This window comes from Sciurus vulgaris (assembly GCF_902686455.1).
Source record: "Sciurus vulgaris genome assembly, chromosome: 1".
NCBI classification, from domain to species: Eukaryota; Metazoa; Chordata; class Mammalia; order Rodentia; family Sciuridae; genus Sciurus; species Sciurus vulgaris.
Window position 1 is genome coordinate 76,046,565 of NC_136461.1, and position 16,952 is coordinate 76,063,516.

At 35.6% G+C, this 16,952-nt stretch overlaps 1 protein-coding gene across 12 annotated transcripts in view; it reads right to left on the reverse strand.

Annotated features, from left to right (window-relative positions):
* LOC306668201 (uncharacterized protein) overlaps window positions 1–16,952 on the reverse strand; it is a 528,324-nt gene that overhangs the window by 446,246 nt on the left and 65,126 nt on the right. For 11 of the 12 annotated variants that reach the window (XR_013765762.1, XR_013765763.1, XR_013765764.1 and 8 more), the window contains exon 2: window positions 10,192–10,265. The exons of the other annotated variant lie outside the window; for it this stretch is intronic. The gene's annotated coding sequence lies outside the window, so the exon portion shown is untranslated. The remainder of the gene's footprint in view (window positions 1–10,191; window positions 10,266–16,952) is intronic. 12 annotated transcript variants of the gene reach the window in all.

Consider the following 16,952-nt stretch of genomic DNA (forward strand, 5'->3'; position numbering starts at 1 on the left):
TCTGTGTGGCAAACTGCTGCTGTCCCTTGAAACCCAGATATATTGTCACCTTCTCCAGGAAGTCTTCCTTGCCCCCATCCCAGCTGACATCAATCCTGCCCTTCTCTTAATCACCTTCTGTGTACATATTTCTGTTACTGTGCTTATTATATAAAATGGTATTTATTTGTTCACATGTCAGTTTCCCTGCTAGGAATATTAATTTCTGAAAAGAAAACTAATGTCTTAATGATCTTTGAGGAAACAAAGTATCTGAAACATAGCTGGCACCTTCTTCACTTTGTGGAACTGGGGAAAGAAGGACTAAGCTTGCAAAATTCCTCTCTTCTTGGAACATATTTTGCACAGCCTGAAGAGTCAAACAAGGTTCATTCTACAGCACCCTTGCCCTTCTTGCATAATTTCTTTTACTCCCTTGATTTCAGCTGTTTTCCTCATGATTACCAAATCTGCATCTCCAACCCTGAACTTTTGTTCAAGTTCTAGATTCACATCTTAAACTGCCTGCTGAAACATTTCCATATGAATAGCTGTTGAATAAGAAATTTGCTATACACCCAAGACTCCTCTGCCACAGATTTGCCCTTCTTGCTGTGTTCTCTGTTTTAGTTCATGGCTTCATCATCATCCCTGTATGAATCAGCTTTGTGCCCCGCTCTCCATCACCTACTTTATTTTTCCAGTTGCCAAGTTCTTTTGGTCTGCCTGCCCACTGTCTTTTGCTTAACTCTTCTCTTTTCAACTTCTTCTAAATTAGTTCAAGCTCTCAATATATTTCTCTTAACCAATGCAATAAACTAAGAGACTTCCTGCTTCCAGTCTTTTTAACCTAGCTCCCATTATGCTGCAAATTACTTTCCTAAAACAAAGACATATTTATGTCAGTTTCCTGTTCAAAAACATCACTGATGACTCCCCATTGATGCAATTCCTCCTCTGGCATGCCAAGTCCTTCACAGTCTTTCCTTTTCCTAGACATCCATCATTTTCTCCTACTACCCCATGTCGTGCCTGCTCCAAACACAAACCTTCTAGCCCTACCTATCTACTCCCAAATGCTCCCTCTACCACCCTGTCTCCAAAGTCTCTTCTGAGGTTGTTCCAAGTAGAAGGTCCAACCCTCTCACTTCTCTCTCTTCTCCATCTCCCCATCAGTGCCTTATTCATCCTTGTAGACTGGTGGTTCTTAACCTGTTTCACAGGTCCATAAGGGTTCAGAAATAAAAAAGTAAGGGAGTTGTGAATTTAGGTGAGAGATAAGTTGCATCTTCACTTGCACTACCTGGGGACTGAAATGCTGCACTTCTTTCTGTCATGAACAAAGGCAACAGACTACAGAAATATTAGACATAACATATAAGACTTTGTCACATATAGAAGTCACAGATGTATGTGTACCACATTATATTCCCTACCTCCTTCAGTAATCATGTATGCTCATTACTATTTCAAAATTACAATAGTTTTTAGACCTGAAACTGGAAAATTTTTAATTTAATACCTTAATAAAGTATACTTATTACTATGTCACATTTTTTCTTGATGTTTTAATAACTGTGTTTCAACACAATTAGTTTCCATTATAATCCATTATTTTTATTTTATACATTTAGTGCATTATTCGAAGAATATGCAAGTAGTCACAATAAAGTTTAAGGATGCCTGTCTAGGTTTATTGTAAACTCTACCCCAGGAAGTTTTCCCACATCATCCCACCCTACCCTACACAGTGCAAATTAATATCTCCCTCAACCTTGAACCCATCAACTAGTTGAAATACCTCCTGAGGCCCTCATCACCCTGCCTTTCCTGTAGTTATTTATTAGTCATTTACTAGGTTTTGAGATTCTGAGGATAGGAGCACTTATTTCCTGTTTTTGAATCTCCCATGGTGCTGTGTCCACCGTAATTATAAACCAAGTTGTGCTGATCACATGCCTTTTGAGGGGACATTTTAGGTTGATGGAATTCAAATTGAGAAAATAGACATGTTGCTGATAGATTTCAGTCTCTGAACTGAGCTTGTCAATTTGTAACCTGAACCAAACTGTTTTGTCCTTGCAATTTCTGTGTTTCAAGCCAAAGTGGGGGACACGTGGACAAGGACAGAAAAGGTGAGTTTAGAAACCTTCCTTTGGTAATCCAGACATGTAGTGATGACTCATGACTTATGGATGGATGTAGATAGATAGATTGATTGATAGGTAGATAGGAAATAAACAAAGTTCTACTTATAGCTCTATCATACAAAGAGCAGTTTAAATGAGCTAGATTCAAACATTCACAAGATAACAAGAAAACATTTGGAACACTGGCCATTCAACAGTCATATGTGCTTCAGGGTCAAGAGTATTTTTGGAAGGATGATTTTTCTTGTCACCTGCTATTGCATAGCATAAGGTCTTTGTGCAAGGATATAAATTAGTTCCTCCTGATGAAGGTATTTTATGTTCAGTCATACCCAAGTCCATAACTTTAATGGTGTGACTTATGAAAATAATGTAACATAACATAAGCATAGAACACTCATTTCTGAACAAGTAACTGGCATTGATAAAAAAAAAATCAGATAAACACCCTTTTTAAAAGAAAAGCTTATTCTTGTAATGGTAGGAACTCTCTTCAACTATTAATTATTAGAGATAATGCTATCAGTAAATGCATCACTACCGTTTATTATAAAAATGCCAATGAACTATGTGATCTTTATTGTATACATGTGCAAACCATAATGCAGAGATATTTGCAGTAAGCATGCTTCCTGATATCTACATTTGTTTATCCTTCCTAGAAAGAAGGAACGAGTACAAATCATATTTTTCATAGTGGAATATTTTGCTTTAGTAGACTCAGTTCTTCAAGTATATATTGAACATGTACACACATAGATATATAATACACAATATATACATATATATATGATACTTAATATATAATGTGAAAGGATTAACCAGAAAGCAACTTCAAATTTCCTCACACTTTCTATTCACCTGGCCTTTAATTGGCTCAGAGCTCATTAGGAGAAGATGATGGGTCCTGACCGTCCTCAGGGCAGTACCTAACACAGTCTTCAAAGTAACAACTAGGCAGACAACTTTTGCACTAACTGAGCACTTACATGTGCCCTTTAGGTGTTTTGCATAACTCACCCATGTCCCCTGTCATCAACATTTTGCAGGTAAAGAGATGCTAATGTAACTCATTCAGAACATTCAAATCCAGTGGTGTGGTGTAGAAATCAGAATCTCTGTCCAAGCTAGTGAGGAGATAAAGGTTGCTCAAACTGCTCCAGGAGCAGCTTTAGGAAGAAGAACCTTGAACAGTCTCTTAACAAGAAAAGCTTATTTAGCTGATGAAGAGGTGCAGGTGTTACTGGAGGAGGGAGCAGCACATATAAAGACGAGACCAGCGCTGTCCATTGTAGTGATTGTGAGCCACGTGTGCCTATCAAGTACAGGAAGTGTGACTCCTCTGAATTGAGATCTCCTGTAAGTTTTTTTCTTTTAACTTTTTTTTAATTTTATATATTTTTTAATTTGTTCTAATTAGTTATACATGACAGTAGAATGCATTTTGACACCGTACACAAATGAAGCACAACTTCTTATTCCTCTGGCTGCACATGGTGCAGAGTCACACTGGTCATGTAATCATACATGTATATAGGGTAATAATATCTGTCTCATTCTACCATCCTTCTCACCCCCATTCCCCGTTCTCCTCTCAATTCCCTCTGCCCAATCCAAAGTTTCTACATTCTTCCTTACCTCGCGCCCCCCATTATGGATCAGCATCCACTGGATAAACACCCTTTTGATAATGGGCCTCAAGATTTGATCATTGAGAGAAACAGAAGTTACAAATAATAAATAAGGTATAAAAATGCTTCAAAAGACCTCAATGCAATATAAAGATAAATATTATAAATATATGTTCAAACAAATAATTAGGAAGTCAGTCATTCTTTTATTGTTTTACTAGTACAGATCCTAAAAATAACAATGACCCAAGACCATCTGCTAGGAATGTCTATGTGCATGTTAGTTTCTTATAATTCACAGTTCAGTGATTTATGCAAGCTCACAGTTCTCTCCTTCTCCAGTGTAGGTCATTTTGGTGTTCCCAGGCCACTCTCACTTCTTTTAATAACAAATAAGGAAACTACTAATATTAGTAATAATAATAACAAACACCCATATGTGTATAATGCTCTGTGGTCTTCAGTGCTTTATCAGCTAATATTTCATCTTAATTCTAATAAGAACTCTGTAATTTCTACCAAATACATAGATAAAAGGACCAAAGCTCACATACATTAAGTAATATGCCAAGTCTCCAAGTTTGACTAAACCAGTCAATACATGCATCCAGGCCTACTAAGACCAAATTCAGTTCTCTATCTGTTCTATTCACCCAGTAAAGAGTTAAAGATGAAATATCTCCATTTAGATGATTTCTGAGTCTAATTTCAGCTCCTATCAATCACTGGGTTTAAGGAAATGATTTACCATAGGTATACTGTAGACACTTGATCATTCATTCATTATACAACAGACAGTTCTTTAGTACCTCATCTTTGCCAAGAAAATAAAATTGAGTAACTGGTCTAATTGCTCAGAAGCACTTCGGGTATTTTTTACATTACAAGAAAATGACTTAAGTCGGTATATTTTTAAGATTTGGGGATAATTTTCAAAAAATGGTCAGCAGGACAACAACTTTCTTAGTCATTAGCTTCTTCTGGTACCCTTCCTGCTTGCAAGAAGTAGAGGGTGAGGAAGTAGAGGATGGAAAAGAACACAATGTGGAAAATAAAGAATACTGATAGTGAATGCTGGGATGTACCAACCAGATGGCACCTCACCTAAGGTCATCCTTCCCCCAAGGAGCAGCCTACATCCAATGATTTCCCTATATATGAATGCAAAGCTAACCATATTATGGATCCTACTGTGTCAGACCATCCCAGTCCCTCACTCCAGAAAGACTGAACGATTTGTTTTCCCAGTCAGAGATGTTAATCCCATGTTTTAAATCAAAACAGAAGATTCTTAAATGCAGTGGTGAAGTTGAATTGTCCAATTTTTTTTTTTTTTTTTTTTTTTTTTTTTTTTTTTTTGGTTGCTGGGGATCGAACCCAGGGCCTTGTGCTTACATGGCACCAACTGAGCTATCTTCCCAGCCCCTGAATTGTCCAATATTGATGGTCTTCTCACTGGTGGTAGATGGAGCATGGATAGCCCCTGACGCATCATAACTGTTAAAACATCCACCACTGGAGAACTGATATGGTAAGTCAATGGAAGAAAATGACTTGCGAGGGTAATAAATACTTCATGCACTTGAGTAATACGGGAAAAACAGTAAATGTAAGGATAGTGAAGTTGTTTCGGGGGGCAATCAATGCTTTTAGAAAAAGAAAATGAAAGGCTTGGGGTAAGTAATCAGCAATTAAAGATTAATCACCAAAGTCAGAGCATCTTTGCAGCATATAAAGAGATTTATTTCCAACAGCTAAAAGATAGGAAAAGCTGAGGACCAGGACCAGGATTTTATTACAAAAGTAGCAGAACTCAGAAAAGGTTGAATCCTCAGCAGCTGTAGGTCTGCTATGCCAAGGTCAGGACTCTGATTGGGAAGTAATAGGACCCTGAAATATGGAGTGACATATCTTCAAAAATCATGAATCAACATGTTCTATTGTACTCTCAGAACTTGGCAGAAAGGACCCATTTCTCCATGTTAAAATCTAGCATTCCCTCTTCCTGTGCTTGAAGATGGAACAGAGACCCCTGCCTTGCAAGACAACATAGATACCCCTCGGAAACCTACACCCCATGTCTCCCTGGTTACACAACATTATCTAGTACCAAATCAAAATAAAACATAACCAAAGTTGTGCTGGACCTACTGAGAAGTACATGTTTATACCTAGAAGGAACTACAGGATCTGGCCAATGTGAACCAGCAGGCAGCAAAAAATTATATGTGGTACTAGATTCTGAGAGTGCCTGATCAAGGGAGATAGATCATTAAGTTGGATTAAAATTTTTTTAATTTTTGAGCTCTCCTTTGGGATTACACATCCTAGCAAGTACCCTGAAAAACTTGTTAATATACTTAAAAATGGATATACTAGAGCACATATTCTCGTGAAAAACGACCAGCTGAATCTGACCTGCTGGAAGACCAACAGGGCATAGTTTACCAAAACAATAAGATACACACTGGCTCTTAGGATATAGCATCACTGAGAAGCTCAGCAGTGACTGTTCTCTGTAGGCTAGGGCTGACAGTAAGAAATCCCAGTATAAAACTCAACCGTTTATTGGCAGACAAAACGATAAGATCCTATAAAAATAGAGACCAAACAGCAGAATATAGACATCTGAAGTCAGGTGGATGCAATGGCAAGATTGGCAAGGCGGCCAAAGGGTCTGATTCACAGAGAACAGATACCCAAATCACAGCTCCTCTAACAGATACATATTAACACAGCTTAAGGTACATGGTATGTGGCCACTGATCTGACTTATGCATTCTTTTTCCTCTCTATCAGAAGTACATTCTTAGTCTCACCCCAGAATGAGGCTAACTCTCTCATCCTTTACCATAATATGGTATATAGAGACCAAATCATGTTGGCAGGTTGCAGAATACCACATTGCTCCCCACCCCATTTCAATGATATGTAATTGCACCAAAATATCAAGAAGCAGCAATTAGGTTGGAACCTTTATAAAAAAATTTAACAATCTGATGTGTGAAGATAAACTCTACAAATAGTAAAAGGTTTACAATATCAATAAAAATATCAGGGTCCAGTGGTCTGGGATCATTCTAGGATATTCTCTTAAGGAAATTATTGTATCTCCTACCTCTTACCGCACACACACACACACACACACACACACACACACACACAAAAGACACAAATGTCTTGCAAGTTCTTTAAATTTTGGAGGAAACATATTCCACATTTGGGAGTATTGCTATGACCCATATCCTAGGGAAAAAAAAAAAAAAGTCTGACATCTCTGAGGGCAGCCAGGATCCAGATCTGCAGCAGGTCCCAATCATGACACAAGTCATACTGCCTTATGCTGGGCCACAAGACAGAATAGACCCTGTGGGTTTATGGGCACTGTTGGTGAGAAAAGGCATCACAAGGCTTTTTGGGTCTACCCCAGTATGAGGATCACACTGAAGCAAATGTACACCATCTCCAGTGGAAAATTCGATACCTTTCAAAACACACAGCTCTTGGCATGCTACAGGGCCTTGGTAGAAATGGAGTCAAGAACAACATTAGCAGTGGGGGCTGTGGTTCACCCCTCTAACCTTTTCCTTGAATATTTTCATCCAGACAAGAAACCCACCAAAACACTGAAGGAACTGTTCCCAGAATTTGTACAGGGCAAGCTGATCTGAACAGCACAAGCAGTGGACTTTGTTAGCCATTTTAGTTTACTTGCCAGATCATCCCTTCAATTCAGGCCAAAACATTCATTCCCCAGCCATCCTTAGTGATTGTCCCTCCAGATATTGCTCTCGGCTAATGAAAGCCACTTCTGCAACGTCATGGTCCCTTCCCAAGGCAACCTGTAGGCAACAAGTGGTCAATGCAGGGGTAGAAAGGCTAATAGCCCTTGGACCAAGGTCATTTTCATTCCAGAGTTCCTGAGAGCTGGTGAGGTCTCTGTTGTGACAAACTCTTAACCCAAATATTCCCTCTGCCCCATCCTGTACTCTCCACTCCTTACAGGTGTTGATCCAAAAACACTCCCCAATATACTTTCTGCATGCTAATCTCAGAATTTTCTTTCCAGGCATTCTGACCTGTAACAGCTATACTTAGAATGAGCAATCTTTCCTTTATATATTCTCTTTAACAAAAAGGCTTTTATTACACAAGATTTGAGAAGAGTTTTGAGAAACAAAACTCACATAGCTGCCCTAATGTTCAATCCACGATTTAAGAATTTAAACTTTTCAACTGTCCAAATGAAAAACTCAAAGCAACACATTAAAAGTCACTAGATCATAATAAATACCTATGTTCTTTATCTTCGCCACTCATTTTTAAGCAGCTGTTTGAATAATTTGTAAATATATTTTCCCATTCTATGAAATCAACATTACTGTTACATTTTCATATCATTCTTCTTTCATAGAATGATAAAAATTCATTGCCTACCATTCCATTCAGGCTTTATATCTTTTTACTGAGAAATATTTACAAATTCTTAAAATTCCACTTTGCCAATATTACAAATCTACCGCGTTATATGCTTAGTATAGTAGAAAAACTACTGGACCAGGAATATAGACTCCTTAGTTCTAGGTTTTTTATGACTTTGTGTAATTCATTCTATCTATTCATTCAATAAATACTGCTTGGTGCTTGGGGTGTTTTGGAATTTCTACTTGACTCTGAGTATAAAGTGAGTAAGATAGGCAGCCCAAATCCTCATGAAGCTTAGAATCTACTGGTAAGAACAGACATTAAACAAATAATGACACAAATGATTATTTGAATTATAACTGTGCTACATGTTCTAAAAGAAAAAGCCAGAGTGTTTTGAGAGTGTATAACAGCATGCCCTCCCTCTTGACCCAGATACCTGGATTCCTTGAGGAACCACATTGAAGTGGAGACCCAAAGAACTGGGTGAATCTCAAGGTGGAAGAGAGAGAAAGAAACATAAATCTGACATAACTTTCCTATGTTCATATATGAACACACCACCAGGGAAACTCCATATCATGTACAACCACAAAAACAGGACCTTAATTAGAATAAGTTATACCCCTTGTATGTATAACATGTCAAAATATATTCTACTGCCTAAAAAGATCAAATAATAAAAATAAATAAATTTTTTAAAGAGAGAGAGACTTATAAGCAGTTGGAGCTCCATATTTGAAAATTCTAACAATGGAAGAAGTTTCCTGGGTTCATAGAACTAAAAGAAGGCTATACAGCAAGAGGAGAGAGGTAACACAGGAGATGAGGCAGCAAGCCAGATCACACAGGGCCTTGTACATTGGAGTGATGGTTTTAAACTTTACCATAGATGCAATCAGAAACACTTTCAGGATTTTCGGCAGGGAAAGGACATGATCAGGTTTCCCCATGTGCAAAATGGTGACAATACCACCTGCCTGCTTTCTGTAACAAGGGCTAAGAAGATCCAATAAGACAACTAATGTGAATGTTCTTTATAAAATATGAAGTTTACTGCAACAAAAGATATTATTATAACCAACTATATCAGGAAGTGAATTAGATGGTTCATTTCACCACTCAGGTAAAACTTAACAGCATAATTCATCTTCTGGCCAGAAAAATAAATAAAATGAGCTCCTTAAAAGACATTCTTAAAATATATTCTCTGAATCCCAATTGTAATTGCAAACTCTCTCATTTTAAAGCCAGCTACTCTCCCAAGTTAATGAGAATACTGAAAAAACATGTATCTAAATGTTTGAGCCACACCCTTGCATTTCATGCTTTGCATAAAGTATCTGTCATTCCACTGTATCATAATTTTGTGACAAAAGTGAAAAAGCGTACTTACAAAAATTAGTTAACTTTCATTTTATGAAGATTCCATTATTTTGTCATAATGAAGAGAAAGGAACCTCTAAAGTACTTTGGACACTTACAGAAATAAAACACTAAGAAAAAAAATTAATTGGGCAACCTGTGCCTGATGAACCAATGAAATCACATGGAACATTTTTGAAATAACAATAATATCAACTTTTTACTAACCTTCTACCATGCACCAGACTTTGTGTTGAATATTTTATTTGGATTGTCTCATTGATGCCTTACATGCATCCTATCAAGTAGGTATTATCAACCCAATTTTGTAAATAATGAAAATGAAAAAGAAACAATTAAGTAACTCACCAGAGTAATATAGCTGATAAGGACCCAAGGCATTGTTGAATTCAAGTCTGCCAAACTCAGCAACCATGGAGTCACACTTTGTTGGTTGCCAATATTTATTGTAAAGAACACCCATCTCTAGCAACCTCCCGATATACATATAGTTTAGTATAAAAACACATGGTTTGTTGCCCAACCACTCCAAGTTTATCTATGGAAAATCTCCCTTTCAAGTTCCATTGATCCAGTTATTCAGAAATAGGAATAAATAGGCATAAGTCACAGACACTCACCCCTCTTTGGTTTACTTGTATGCAACTGGCATCCAGCACAAAGTTTTGGAAGTAAAAATGGTCAAATGCTTCTCCTAAAGGGAAAAAGTTAATATTTAACAAGCACTTTCCATGTGATAAGTGCTTCATATACTTTATCTCATTTAGTTCTCAAATACTAAGAAGTTGGTATTAGTACCCTAATTTTGCAGATGATGCAACTGAAGCCAGGGTCCAAGGTCCCACAGCATCATTTCAACCTATGTCTATCTGATTCCAAAGCCCACACTTTAACTAAGCTGACCTGCCTAGACCAAAAATAAAATGTGGAGAAGTAGAAAAATATAGCTATGCTTTCCACACACTAATGCCAATGCAATGTATGGCACAGACAAGAGGAAAAGATAGACTAGAGCTTTAAGTTGCATGGGGAGTGGGGAATAAGTGCCTTCCTTCATGTTTCATTCTTAGCCCTTCAAAGGATGTTTCAAAATATAGAACACTTGGGGTGAAGGGGCCTCATAACACCAGAGAAAATATGCCATGTCCTTCTGTCTTTAGTTCCTTGTGCAAATGATGTCAGTCACTATTTTCTTTTGAAACACAGGAAATATCCCCATCTTGTGGGATTTTTAGGATATCACTGCTATAGACCACTTTCATCATTTTACATTTTTGCAACCACAGTCTTCATTGCCTAATGGAAGAGTCCATTGTCTCTGTCCTAGTTGTTTGAATGCTAAAGAACGAAGGATTTACATTCTACAGATCTAGAAGGTTCTATCACATTTGCTTTTCTGCATAAGAGGTTCCACCCTCCTATATATTCCATATCACCTGGGGACAAGAAACAGGTCTTATCCATCTCTGTATCCCTCACACCTTAAACAGTCACTGACATGTAGTAGATGCTACATTTAATTAATTTGTTAATAAATTTTACTGATAGTAATTTGTATTGAGTCAGACTTTCAAATAATAACTGGTCAAGCATGGCAGGGCAATATTTTATAACTCCAAAATTTGAAGAATCTTTAAAACACATTTTGTCCAAATAACTTTAATTTTTTTAATTTACTTTTTTTTTAAACTTGCATGTAACCATTTGTGGATAATCTAGTTTCCTTGTAGATATGGGAAATATCCAATGCCTTCCAATGAAATTAATTTCTTAAAGTGAGTCAAATCTTCTAGCACTCAGGAATTCATACAATTCCAGCATCAGATTATGTAGTGTAGGCCTGGTTTCCCTGAATGATATTTCAGCTCCTCATTATCTGTCCACCATCAGATGACAGGTGCTCGTCTTCTAAAAGTGCTACCACACCTTTATTCCAATTCTTTCTCTTTTTTGTTCAAGTACGGATAGAGGTGCTGCATTTCACTTATTCACAGTCCTATCATCATTTTTGCAGCAAGTTATCTGGAGAACCAAACAGCACTTTGTACTGCTATATATATTTCAACAAGGTAATTCTCCATTTTAGTGACTGCACAATTATCACAGAAGAGATTACCATAATATTATGATTAAAAAGGGGAGTTATTTGTAGGAAAAAGAGACTCCAAAAGTGAATTCAAACTTTCTTGAGAACAAAACAGAAAACAATTATGGCAATGAGGACATTGTATAAGCACTACAATTTCAAAGTAAAAATGCAATGTCAAATATTAACCCCAAATGTGAATGTCCTTCAAATTATTAACAATTGATCTAGAAAGCAAGCAATGTCAAGTTATTGCATTGATGCTGTTAATGATGGGCTATGGAACATCTTAAAATTGAAATGATGTTTAGATCATAATTCCAGGAATGTGTACTAGCAGTAAGATAATGGTTAGAAAAAATCCAAGAATAAAGGTTACCATGCTTTGTGCCCTACTTAAAAACTAGTAAATAATACTTCTCTTAATCAGTCATATATATATGTAGTAACATGTACAATATGTAGTAGACAATGTGTATGATATATTTCTATTAATAATAAACACACAACTTGAAAAGTGACTTAGAAGTCCTGTTCTAAAACTTTAGTATAAAATACTTTTAAAAGACTAGAGAACTTACTGCCACACAGGAATACTTATTGAAACATGCATTTTTAACACCAGGGCAGAGCAGACAGCTTCGATTAGGAAAGCTAGAGGATATTTCATTTGATTCCTCTAAAAGATGAAAAGGCAAGAAAGAAAAAGGATGAAACAATTTCAGATGCTTTCAATGCATTTATCAAATCAGAATGAACTGCTTTTGACTGTGGATGTAATAAGTCAAAAGAAATTCACTAACCAAAAAGCAAGAACTTCTTTTCTACTGTGACTAATTCAACTTAATGAAATTATTTTTTTTAAACTACACATATGAGATATAAGAAGAAAAGAGAAAATGATAGAAAGGCAAGCAACAGCTAGTATATTTCATGAGAAGACAATAGCCACAATTTTGAACCGATTAATGTTAGAATTTCTGCCTGACCTTGAATTTGACAAAACTCAATATAAAGGCCAAGCTTATAAAAGGACTTCAATTATAAGAGGTTATCTAAAGAGCGCTTAAGCTGGTTTTCAAGATGAAATACTAACTGAAGTTTGTATTTATTTTGTAAACAACCATGTTAACCTTGCTATTTACACTGCCAATGACATCTTCTCAGGACCGTAGAATCCCTGTGCTATAAATCTTCACTAGATAAGCAGCTCATTCCTTGTCTCTCAAAGTGTGGTAGGAAGTTGTGCCAGGAAAATAATATAGAAATGAATCAAATATAGTACTGTATATACAAAACAAAATGTATTATAGCACATGCCATATTCTTCGTAATAATCCTTTATCCATTAGAAAAAAAACTGGCACCACAGTAACCAACACTTACCTCTAAGAATGGTCTTAAGAGCTAATAAAAGATAATAACAGTATTAATACCTCTTGCCTAGGTTAATTGTTTTGTAGTTTATAAACTTCTTTTGCCAGTACTCTGTCAGTTGCTCTTGCCCCATGAGACAGGTAACACATCTGAGACCTACAGAGGTGACCTGATTTGCGCAAGGTTATATAACTAATAAGAGGTAAACTTAGAACTCAAATAGTGTAACTTTTTTTTTTGCTGGGCAACTGAACTATTTCTCTTCAGTTATTGCTCATCTCCAGGGATATGAGATATGTAAGAAAGATTATTGCAATATCAACACATGATATTTTAATTGATCTATTATAAATAAACAGAAAGTCACAATTCTTTCATTATTTAATATTTCTGCAAATGGTCTTCTAAGATTTAAGGTTTTAATCAAGCAATAGTGCATAGAATTATTTCATTGAACATTAGAAGTTTTTCCAGCAAACACAATCAAGAGGTCAGCAAAAGTATGATGCTATTAAAATATAATAAATACCTTAAATGTTTCATTTTGTTTTAAAACATATAAATCTACATTTTTTTCAGTGATCTTTGAAAAAAAATGGAGCCAAATGCTTTTGTTTGAGAAAGGGCCCAGAAACTGTTATCCTAAATATCTGCCTTAAACAACCCCACCTGTAATTTACATACATTTTTCAGCTTGAATTTATTAAATTTGAAGTTAATTAAATTTGAAGTTAGAATTTAATTAGCCAAGGAGAAACAGCCTAATCTCAGACTATGACCCTTGGAAAATATATTAACAAAAAAGGGAAAGACAGAAACTTTACAGTACAGAAATCCAGTAGATTTTTTCTCCAGGTAATGAGATCACCAGTAGCAGCATAATATCAATGATGCACTACAATTGGCAGAATATCTACCACTGCTTTTGTATTTTTGCCCAACATGCATAACCTCATTCCAATCATGAGAAAACACTTGACAAACCCACATTAAGGGACATCCTAAAAAAATTAATATTCTTTTGTGTCAAGGTCATGAAAAACAAAATAAAAGGATTGAGAATGGAAAAGATGAAAGAAATAACAGCTAAAAAATGCCTGATGGGATCCTGAATTGGGTACTGGAACAGAAAAAGGAAATAAGCAGAAAAATTGAAGAATTTTAAATGATGCCTTTAGTTAATTAGTATTATACCAATGTTAATTTCCTGCTTTTGTTGATTACACCATGGTTATGTAAGACTGACACATTAGAGGAAGCTGGGTGAAGGGCATACAGAAACTCTATGTGCTATTTTTATAAATTTTGTTAGTCTTAAAATTAGTCCAAAATAAACAAAATTAAAACGACAAACAAAAAAACATCTGCAGAGCAACCTGATTGTAAACCAATGTAAAGAAGGAAAAAGAAGTGAAGAGTAGCAAGTTGCAGAAGGGAAAAGAAATGAATGGCCAGTAGCAAGTAACAGAAAGAGATCTCCAACTCAGAAGTAAAGAAATGCAAATTAAAACAATGAGACATTTTTGTCTTCAGATTGGCACACTTGTTTTCTGTATACTAGTCAGTGGGACAGAATATGAGGAGAAAGGCTCATGAAACCACTGCAAGAGAGAGTGTAAATTGGCATAAGCCTCTTTGAAAGAAATTTTAAAAGCTTAAATGCTTATGCTTAGGACTAGCATTTCCACCTTAAGAATTTAATTTGAAGAAATAAATGAGTTAAGAATGAAAAAGATATTTGCTGGTGTTATTATAGTCATGAACATTCACAAACAATTCAAATGTTCAATAATAGGAAAAGGTTATGATGTAACCATCAAATAATTTTAAAATACTATATAAATATGTACTCATTGTCATAAATAGATATACATGATTATTATGTGAAATATTATTACAAAAGAACATTTATGGAAAATTTCAACTTAGTATAATTTATAGTATTAAACAATTTATCATCTCAAACATTTATAGTATTGAACACTCAAGATTATGCCATTGAAAATGTGGGAAATATATAAATTTCTGCTTTATTTTCATTTTCTTTTTTACTCTTCGTATCTTCTATATTGCCTAAATTAACATGTATTAACTTTGCAATAAAATTTTAAAACTTCATACCCCATCCCAACTGCATTTGCTTTTCAGGGATCTCCAATTGTGTAAAGGCCACAAGTTCCATCTAGGAAGGGATGGGCTGTGACTGTACTTTCAGGAACTGCCACTAGGTGGTACACTGCTTCCCCAGCAGATGTTCAAAACATTTTAAGCTAGCTACGGTGTACTTAAGCGCTGTGACCACAGAGACAATAACAGTCCCAAATTTTTTCATGTGAAAAATGCTCTTGCCTTCTGCCAAATCACTAATAATTTAATACCCAATCTCTCCATTGTCTTCCAGTAGACACTAAAGAAATATTTGCTGGGCAAACAAGACATAATTAAAAATACAAATGGCAGAGGCATGAAAAATTGAACAGCTTCACATCATTTTGTCATATTTCTAAACAGAGCTAAACTGGTTTCATGGGGGCCTTTAATATGATATTCTGCCTTGTAAATCTACAAAAAAGGAGAAGGTCAGCATTTCCCAAATGTATTTGAATCTCCTATCTAAAAAAGACATCTTTGAAGGAATGACCTTCCAAGGAATATGATTTGAAAAATCCTGCCCTCAACACCTGTCCATTTTATTTAATGTAATCACCCTAGAGTCATCCCCAACTGAAGTTTCAGTCTTCTTCACTCCTTATTATTGACTTCATCTTTACTGTTTTCATATTCACCAAGGCTATCAAGTCCCAGATTGGCACTTGCCATTATGTTGCCAGCCAGGTGCTCAAGTCTGTCAACAAACTGTACTTAGAGCATTTCTCCCTGAGTGTTGTCTTACTGCAGATGTGAAGTAGATACCTTTCCTGTGTACACCTGATTCCAGTCTGAATTAAACCCGATTTAAAGGCACGATCATGCCTACTCTCCAGCCACCAGTTCATGTGAGATAATAGAATCTCATTTCCCTAGAATGTCTATTAAGTAGAGCTGAGTGAGTTAATTTGCCACTCATCAAAGCAAACTTTTAAAACGTTCTCATTATCTAAAGAAAAGAAAGTCAACCAGAAAGACAAGCATTCTTTATAATACATAGACATAGTCATTGCTACTCAGAAATTATCTAAAAAAGCAATTACCATTGTCTGGATACCAGTTTGTCTTTTCCACTAGAGTGTGAACTCCTTGGGAAAAAAGAATAAATGCAGTTCATTTCAGTCCCCCAGTAGTTATCATGATATCTGGAACACTGTAGGTCTTAATAAGAATTTAAATAATAAACAAAGTAATAAATGAATAAATGAGTGAATAGAGTAATATGTTAGTTACTAAATACTAGAAGGAGCACCTTAGTTGCAATAATACCAAATTTTAAAACCTTACATTAATATATGCTAATATAAAAATGACTTCCTCTTTCATTCAAAAAATGTTTACTAAGTGGATGTTATATTTCAGACACTGTGCTAAGGATACAAAAATAAATAAGAAATAATTCTGTCTCCAAGAAGTAGAGCATAGTGGATAAAAACATTTACATTTATTCAATGTTTCTTCAAATATTTTCATACTTGATATGTGTAATAACCCAAAGCAATTGATATCTTCTCCATCTATTTTTCAAACTGTTAAAAAGATTATACGTAGGTATAAATGAATCTTTGTAAAATATGTGCAAGGTATACAGTATAATGATACTGTTAGCTCCTATGTTACACACTTAAGAACAAGAACGCCTAGGTCCTCTGTGTCCCTGTTCTTTTCCCCTAAGAGAAAATGCTATCCTGAATTTTCTTTCTATCCTTCCCTTATTTCTATCTGTGTTTAACCATGTATGTTTTGCTAATTGATTTATTATGTAGATGC